The sequence below is a fragment of the Delphinus delphis genome, chromosome 16 (genome assembly GCF_949987515.2).
Source record: "Delphinus delphis chromosome 16, mDelDel1.2, whole genome shotgun sequence".
Taxonomy (NCBI): Eukaryota; Metazoa; Chordata; class Mammalia; order Artiodactyla; family Delphinidae; genus Delphinus; species Delphinus delphis.
This window is the reverse complement of record NC_082698.1, coordinates 7,354,929-7,364,530: the sequence shown is the minus strand read 5'-3', so window position 1 is coordinate 7,364,530 and position 9,602 is coordinate 7,354,929.

Sequence of the window (9,602 nt, the reverse complement as noted above, 5' to 3'; positions counted from 1 at the left end):
ATTTCTCTTGTCTGAAAAGTAATGTTAATGTGGGGCTCAAAGAATTCTCTAGCACCTGCTGTATACCAGGCCTGACCCAGGACTGTCCAGTGAGGTTTCAGCACAGACAGAGCACTTCCGCTTGCTGCCTCAGTCCTGGGACAGGCCCAGCAGGGCCTCAGCGCAGCTCCCTGCTCCAGGAAGTCCTGGCACAAAGCTTCCTGGCCACTTCCAGCCAGCCCTCCCGTCCAGCTGGACCTGTGGGACAGGTCTCCCGCTCAGCTTTGCCCACTTGACTCCTTCCCCTCCCTTGCTGCTGAGAACAGAATTCTGTAGTCACAGAAGCTTATGTGGAATCTCCACTTTGGGCCACTTTCCTCTGCGTTTTATTTATCCAGCTATTAAAATAACCTCAACGGCAACAACAAAACAAAGCCTCTTTCTGGGACGCATTCTATCAAGTGATTCTCAGCCGTTGATCGATACGTAGTCTCATGTGCTTGTGCAGATTTTTCTGTCTAGGAAGTGAGGTTGGTGAGTGACAAGTGTCCCCACATTCTAGAGGAAGGAATGGGATGCATCACAGCAGCAGCGAAGAGAGGGGCCAGCTGGCTCGGCCAGCTTGTCCTGCCACCACCCCCGCCCACCCCACCCCCAGAGAGAGGATGCGCCGGGAAGGGCTGCCAGCCGGGGGCGGCGGGTGCTGCCGGTCTCTCCATGCATTCACCATCTTGTTAAATAACTACCCTAGGGAGTCAGCCCGTAACCCCAAAGCAGAGCTTTCTGCTAATATCTTGTCTAGACCTGCGGCAGAGGAGGCCTCTTCCTTCCCACTATGTCACATCCAGGTGCGGAGCTCTGCAGGCTCAGGCACGCTGTGCAGAAGGATAAGGTAGAACCGACTTGGTGTCCACTCTCGCCGCTACTACATGGATGACAGTTGCTGGTGTCTTTCCATCAGGGGAGGGGGTGGGGCAGCACAGGCAAGATGACCCCCTATGTTTGAACCAGGCTGTGAAAGAGGAATTGCCCACTTGGGAGGCATGGTAACCCTGACCATTAGTAAAACGCTCATCCAGGTTAGGGTCAAAATCTGGCAGCGGGATTAGCCACTTGGTCTCCCTGTGGAGGTGCCGGGAGTGGAGGGAGAGCTCGGGGGGGGGGGGGCACCCTCCTGTGCTGTTGAGGCAAGAACACGGGAGAGGACGTAGATGTTCTTTCTTCCTACACGTGGCAGCATTCAGAAACGACCAAAGTCCAGCAGCAGGGGAACGGCTAGCTTACGGTATGTTTATGAAACAGAATCTTATATAGTTATTTAATAAAACATCTTCTAAGAATTTGTATGCTATGTGATGTTGTGTGCACACTCACATATGCATATATAATTACAGAGGGAGAATGATAAATGTTAGTAAAGAATATATGTGTATATATATATATATACTTAAATATGCACACATACATATACACCGAATTCAGTAATGATATATTCAAATTATATATTTCTGGAAATTCTTTAAAATGTTATCTGTGATTAGCTCTCTTGGTTTGGGGTATATGGGTAATTTTAATTTTTTTCTTTATTCCTTCCTGTATTTTCCATGTCTTCTGTAAGAAATAAATATTAGCTCTGTTTGATTTGCTCTTCCTAGAGAACCAGGGGGTGCTCCCTGAGAAGCCAGGACTCGGTGGGCTGTCCACCTGGACCCCAAAAAGCAATCTGAAAGGCAGGATGGTAGGGAAATGTCACAGCGGAAAGCCAGATAATCTTTCCAATGCCAGAAGAGGCCAGCAAGAGAGACAATGGGGCAAATTCAAAGAACCAGATGAGGTCTAAACGTCGGGGGTGGAGGTTGTAGCAGTGTCGTGGGCAGACAAGAGGGAAGCAGCAGGGCTTTATTGAGAGAGCCTGAGCCTCATGTACGGACAGGATTGGAGTCATTAGTGTGCCAATCCCACGGGGTCAAGCTTTACAATCACAGACACACTGGAAAACACAGTCACGGTAGCTGGGTCACCTTCTCTATGTATGTCTCTGTTGCCTCTCTCAGCACGACAGGCTCCTCTGCCTGCTGCCTTATACAGGGCCGTATACAATCGTCTTGGCAAACCCTTCTGTAACCCCTGGGACCCACAATAGTGAGAACAGCAGAAGCCAGAGCCTCAAAGAGCCACAGCCTGGAGGGATCCAGGAAGCACAAGTTCAAGGTCACCAAGTCACCGGCAGAGAAGGGGAAAGCAGAGGCAGTAGCTGCAAGGGAAAGGCATGAGCCACCCAGGGCTGAGGAAGAGAGATGATCTGGGGAGTGGGCATCTTCCAGCTGGCAGCTCGGAGTCGGACTGCTGCAGTTTCCCTCTGCCCTGTGGTGGCCCAAGACTGATGTGGCCCAGGCACATAGGGCCACGTCACAACCCCTCTGACCTCCTTGGCCCCCCTCCTCCTGGCAACGGGTCTCATCCTTAAGTCCCAGTGTGGCCTTGTTGCTGCTGGACTCCACCATTCCTCATGAGAATGATGTAAGAGCAGAGTCAGAATTTTCCAGACCTTGGACACACATGCACCTTTTCTCTACACCTTTAAAAAGAAAAATTATTTATTTACTTATTTGGTTGCGCTGGGTCTTAGTTCTGGCAGATGGGCTCCTTAGCTGCAGCTCGAGGGCTCCTTAGTTGAGGCACGCCAGTTCCTTAGTTGCGGCACGCATATGGGATCTAGGTCCCTGCCCAGGGATCAAACCCAGGCCCCCTGCATTGGGAGCACAGAGTCTTAACCACTGCGCCACCAGAGAAGTCCCTTCTCTACACCTTTTGAAAGTCACTTTCTTTTAATTAATTAATTAATTTATTTATTTTTGGCTGTGTTGGGTCTTCGTTTCTGTGCGAGGGCTTTCTCTACTTGTGGCAAGCGGAGGCCACTCTTCATCGCGGTGCGCGGGCCTCTCACTATCGCGGGCTCTCTTGTTGCGGAGCACAGGCTCCAGACGCGCAGGCTCAGTAGTTGTGGCTCACGGGCCTAGTTGCTCCGCGGCATGTGGGATCTTCCCAGACCAGGGCTTGAACCTGTGTCCCCTGCATTAACCGGCAGGTTCTCAACCACTGCGCCACCAGGGGAGCCTGAAAGCCACTTTCTTAAGGGTCCAGGATTCACATCTGGGTCGTGACTTTGTATCTCTGGCCACCCTGAAGGGACCTCTCTCGCACATGCATGATGCTGCTATTTCTTCTCTGCCACTGGTTAGTCCCTCCTGTTGGTCAAAATGGAGACCAGAGTTAGTTCCCTTTTGTCTCCTCTTCTAGAATACATGAGAGAGAATTGTCAAGTCAATTATTTATCAAGCCTTTGTGTCTTAAATTCTTAATTTTCATCTTTCAGTGAACGAGCTCGTCATCCAAATGCTGCGGCCGCTTCTTCTTCTTTAGGCCTCAGGCTCCGGGTTTGGAATCTCCAGCTGCCGTCCTGTGTTGTGTAATCTGGGTTGCCATGGAGCTGGAAATGGCTTGTAAATGATGAAATCCTGCGATTTCCCTGGTGCCTGAGAGAGAGGGTGTTACGTTATGCGTAGATTTGAGTCACGTGTTGATTAAGCTGCTCGGTGACATCTAAGTTGTGATTTGGTTGTTTGTATCAGCTTCAGATCCTAATCTGATCACCCTCTTGACTCTGTCAATTGACTGAGATATAAGCAATTATTAAAGCAGCCGAATTCTAAGTTGCTGGGCGATGCCCTTTTCTGGCCTGGTCATTCATTGCATTTACAAACTCTGCTGCCGCTGGGGAGTGAGCTGAGAAGTCCCTCTGGATTTCGGGCTGGTGACTGTAAATCTCCAGGAACTCATTTCCACCTGCTAAGCTCTTGTTCTGCTCCCCCAGCTCTTCTGCTTCTGCTCTTGACACCATTGTCAGCCCCGCTCAGCACACCTCCCCCTCAGACAGGGGGCAGCTAAGCAGCCTCAGGAAAGGAGTGCTAGAGGACAAAATACCCCCTCTCCGACCTGTCACCTCTAAGCCAACTGGACAACCACTTGTCATAGACGTGTGTGTGTGTGTGTGTGTGTGTGTGTGTGTGTGTGTGTGTGTTAATATTTATTTATTTGGCTGCGCTGGGTCTTAGTTGCGGCATATGGGATCTAGTTCCCTGACCAAGTATCGAACTCGGGCCACCTGGGTTGGGAGCGTGGAGTCTTAACAGCTGGACCACCAGGGAAGTCCCTGTCATAGACATGCTTGTATGGACACGTTGGCGGCACCCTCATGCGTCCTTCTCTGGCTGTGCTCACAAAGCCATGGTCAAGGGTGTGGAACTAGGTGGCTTTATATTGGTATATAGGGGTTGCAATTGGCAACCCATCCTGCACCACATGGGACGGCATCTGAGGATTCTAAACCCCGAGCCTGAGGCCTAAAGAAGAAGAAGTGGCGCAGCATTTAGATGACAAGCTCGTCGTCTGCATTAAGTGATCTCACCCCTAGTCCAGGGTGATTGAATGAGATGCCTCACCCCTGCTGAGCGGATTGGACCCCCTAGCGTTCCATCCAGAGCTTGAGTTAAATGGCCCCAGTGCTGTGTCAGGGGTTAGCACTCTTGTGGAGCCTCTCCACTCAGGTCCACTCTTGACGCCCCTCCCCCACACCCATTACACCCTTGCTCGTGCCCCTGGGGCTTGAAGGGTATGCCAGGTCCTCCTAGCATCTGCTTTGGGCAGGTCCCCGAGTACGTTCCAAGGGACTTGCCCCATCCACTTACTCCACTTTGGCCCTCCATGGTACTGTGCCACCCTCACCCCCTCCAGGATGCTCATCCTAGCTCTGGTCAGCTCTCATTAGCCAACTCCTGGCCCTACTCTTTCTTAAGGCCTAAGGGCCAGTAACCAGGGCCTTGGAGTGACTTGTACAAAGACCCAGAGGGAGGAGAGGGACCAACAGAAAAAAATGCATCCTCTGGGGAATGGCTCCTACCCACTGTGCCCCCTGGCTGGGTTCTTCTAGCTCTTCCTATTCATGACCAAAGAAAGGGGTGGCTCCAGTGGAGATGCCATCAGAGCTCTTATGATTCAGAATGGAGCTGTCCACCACTCACGTCATACATGTGCTGAGAATGGAGGTCTGGACACAGGCCCTCCCTAACCACAGGCAGGGCCCAGGGTGGGAGTGGGGATGGAGGTCCACATGCCATGTGTCACAATGTTTACAAATCATTAATCAAATCCCCCAAGTGATACATAAAAATATGTTCTATCCTCCTACCTCGACGAAGATATCTTCGTAATGAGAAAACAACAGAATACATCTATTTGTGAACTTGTGATGGCAAAATATCAAAGACAGCTGACTTTAATGATTATTGTAAATGTCTCGGTGCTTTGCTAATGCGCTGGTGATGTTTGTGTAAGTAGTAAAGGCATATAAAATTCATAAATTATTCTATATTTGTACCCCAATATTTATTTTTCTTTCTTGCATTATGGCAAAGTCACTATTTATGTTGTTATAGGCAACATTTTGGCATAACTTGTGTCCTGTTGACAGCAATGCCAAATTAGATGACTTTTATTGAGTCACTGTAATTCTTAGATAGTTTTTTCTTATTAATTTCAATTCAGCCAAATTTCAGTCAATGGAAGCGATAGCAAATGGAATTGTCAGTAAAATTATTAAAGCAATATTTAGATTCAGAAATGAACCATGGATTTCATACACAACCCCATTACAATGTTTGCTTCTGATATATGACAAATTATCTTTATTGCAGGAAATATTACAACATACTGAATTTTACCATATAGATTACTATCACTTGAATTGCAATGTTCCCCATCTCTTAAAGCAATATCTAGATCCATAGAGTAACACAGCAAATAACTGGCATCATGCTTCACACATATTACATCGAGACCTACTTCTGGACACATTTAAGTATAATATGAATCATGTAATGTCGCACAGTGTTCCTTGGCCACCATGTGCAACTACTGTGAAAACCATACTTATCTGTGAATATTTTCCAGTCGTGAATTAGGACATGAAGGGAAGAAAAAAAAGGCACATAGAGCTACCAGAAAATGATGCTTCTCTATGCAAGCATCTATTATGCTTTTTGAGGATTTGGCAAATTGATCAATCTGTCCTTCTCTTACCTAAGACCTCCCCCGGGCCAAATCCTGTCCATCTCCAATGTTGATGGCATCACAACCACAAATTTCCTGATTGATCAGACACAGACACCTTCTGTTCAAGGACAGAGGGCAAGAATTGTGGAAAAAGCTTCCCTTGAGCCTTGACAAGTATTAGTCCTGCGTGTGGGTGTTTCCAGTGCTGAGCACAGGACCCCAGGTGGCCAAACACCCATGTGCTCTTTATCCGCGGGCTTTGTGTGTGTGTTTGTCAGGTATGAGGCACATGGAAGGGACCTTTCTTGCCTGGGTGTAAACATGGTGCTGTCCGGGAAAGACCCCTCTCTGGTGATGTAGAAGCAGCTCTGTTTCCTGCAGAGAGTGGAGTGACAGATACAAGGGAGCACCTGCCAGGTTCCAGGTTCCACCTGCTAAGCCCTTCCTCCCTCCCTCCCTCCCTCCTTCCTTCTTTGAAAAGGAACCACATGCAAATAGTAACAGATTGCAACCGCTGTGCCCTAAGGCCACCAGGACAGCACTGGAGAGGGGTACCCTGACCGGCAGGAGAAGGGTCAGCCTCAGGAGAACCAGACTCCTGGGATCTTGTTAGCAAGAGAGACCTGGGGGCATTTGGCCTCTTGAGGTTTTCCGGGAATCCCAGATGAAGCTCAGATCCAAGGATGGTTTGTTCCTGTTGCTACTGCTGCCCACACTCTTGACACTTCCCTCGGACTGCTGGGGCAGAGGAGGCAAAGGTTTATCATTTAAGACAATTTCAGAGCAGTGAACAAATTGAATTTAAGAAAAATTTCTGGGACACTAACCATTTGCCTTGTAGGAGAAGACGGATGTCGTGATTGCCTAGTATGCCCTTTTGTTTCACGATACGTGACTTTCTCCGTGCCAGCTTCTCCTAGTGGTCAGGCCCAGCATAGCCTCCCTGTGCGGAGATTCCTTGTCTGAGAATGGGTGATGATGGCAGGGGGCTGCAGAAGTTCCACGAGCTGGCCTGGCCTCTGCGAGGGCGGCTCACACAGCACACACCTGGCAGCTCAGAGGCTGTTCCTTCATTTCCTCCTTCTCATGTAAATGAGGAAAAAAAGTGAAACCCAACCAAACCTATGTGCATATTGTGTGTGTGTATGGGTGTGCATACATGCATAAGTGTACATACTTTGCAGCCTATATGAGTTTCCTAAAGTTTCCGTAACAAATCACCACACACTGGTTTAACGCAGCAGGAATGTCTTCTCTCATTATTCTGGAGGCAGACAGTTGGAAACCAAGGTGCTGGCAGAACCGTGCTTCCTACAGTGGCTCTAGTCCTTGCCTCTTCCTAGCCTTTGGTGGTTGCCTGCGATCCTTGGTGTTGCTTGGCTTGCAGACATAGCACTAATCTCTGCCTCTGTTGTCACATGGTCTTCTTCCTGTGTCTCCTCTGTCTTCGTTGTGTCCTCTCTTCTCCTTATAAGGACACCAGTCATGTAGGCTTTAGGGCCATCCTAATACAGTATGACCGCATCGTAACTGATTGAATCTACAAATATTTTATTTCCAAATAAAGTCACATTCCTAGTTTCCAGATGGATGTGAATTTTGGGGGGACATTATTGAGCCGAATACACAGGGTTAAGACAGAAAGCTAAGATTCCATTGCATGATGCATCCGAATTCAAAGACATTAAATGTGAAAAAAAAGCACATATTAAACTCCGTGAAATATGGCATCTTACACACACACACACACACACACACACACACACACACACACACACACAAAAGATTCAACGATGTAGATGGAAATTGCATTCTCAAAAACTGCCATGATAGGACTTCCCTGGTGGCTCAGTGGTCAAAAATCCACCTGCCAACGCAGAGGACACGGGTTCGAGCCCTGGTCTGGGAGGATCCCACATGCTGCAGAGTAACTAAGCCCGTGCGCCACAGCTACTGAGGCTGCACTCTAGAGCACGCGAGCCACAACTACTGAAGCCCATTCGCCTAGAGCCCGTGCTCCGCAACAAGAGAAGCCACCGCAGTAAGAAGCCTGTGCACCGCAACGAAGAGTAGCCCCCAGTCGCTGCAACTAGAGAAAGCCCACGCGCAGCAACGAAGACTCAACGCAGCCAAAAATAAAAATCAAAAATTAAAAAAACTGTCGTGATCATCTTTTGGTGGAACCCCCAGTTGAGGGGCTTCAACTTTGATGGACTAGAGGACCTCATATTCTCTGGGACAGCTGAGTTTCTGGAAAAGGGTTTACTCAGGATGAATTTCCTATGTCAGATAATGGTTGTGAAAATGCTTTGCAAACAGTCAAATGTGGTACAAGTCACAGCTGATGGATACATGGGTTTACCCACTTTACGCCTCTTGGGAAAACTGTCCATTCCACGCCCACATTTGACAACAGTGGATTTTCACAGGTCACGATGGCAATTTCCTGAAAAAAATCCTTTTTCACTGGATAAAACAAAGGATGATTCCTCCTGGCTTCATTAACAGAAACCCTGTTTTTCATCAAGAGATCCAGCAGCCCCTTCTGGGTTAACTCATTTTAGAGCCCTTGGAGTGGGTTTCCCATGTGTAGGTTTCATGTAAGGAAGGAGGGGCTCTGATATAGGATTTTGCATATTGTTTTGTTAAAAACAAAGGACTGGTGAGTCAATCATTTCAAAAGGAGTTGATAGAATTTTATGTCTGGAAGGGAATTTATATATGATCTTGTCTTACCCACTTATTTTATAAAAGAAGCTTAGAGAAAAGTGGCTGGTTGGCCCTTGGGCAGAGGAGTTGGAGGTGGAGTTTAGGCTTGAAGAGGAATTGAAGCAGCTTCTCTGAGGGACAGCCCCTCTCGTGTTTAGCTTCTCCATCATGCTGCTAAGGTAAGGCTGACATGCATTCTCCCATGTAGTCTTCACAACAACCCTACAAGGTAGGTGCCTTACTATTCCATTTTACAGACGAGTAAACAGAGGCTGCTTGATGCAACGTCTGGCTGCATATCATAAGCTGGTGTTAGGTGATCCAGAGCCCAGGCTCTTGACCATCACACTGTCCTGTTGTCCAGGCAGAAACCGTGAAGGGAGGGTCAACAGCAGTCCCATTCCCTACTCCTAAGAGATGAACCAGGCTACATGACAAACATCTATTTCCATAAAGTATATGATTTTTATCCTGGCTTTAAATGTCATGTTAAAAATTTGAAATGAAACAACGTCTTTGTAAGTAAACTAAATGAATCAATCAAGAGCATGTTGGGAATTCCCTGGCGGTCCAGTCGTTAGGACTCCGAGCTTTCACTGCGGGGACCCAGTTCTCCCTGGTCGGAGAACTAAGATCCTGCAAGCTGCGTGGTGTGGTCGAAAGATAAAAAATTTAAAAATAAAGAGAATGTTTGTGGACTTACAGGACTGGGGTGGGCATCACAGATTATCAAGAGGAAAGTTACGATGTTAAGGGCTGAACGCATGATTGGGACAGTTCCATGAGGATAATGCCTCTCGTTC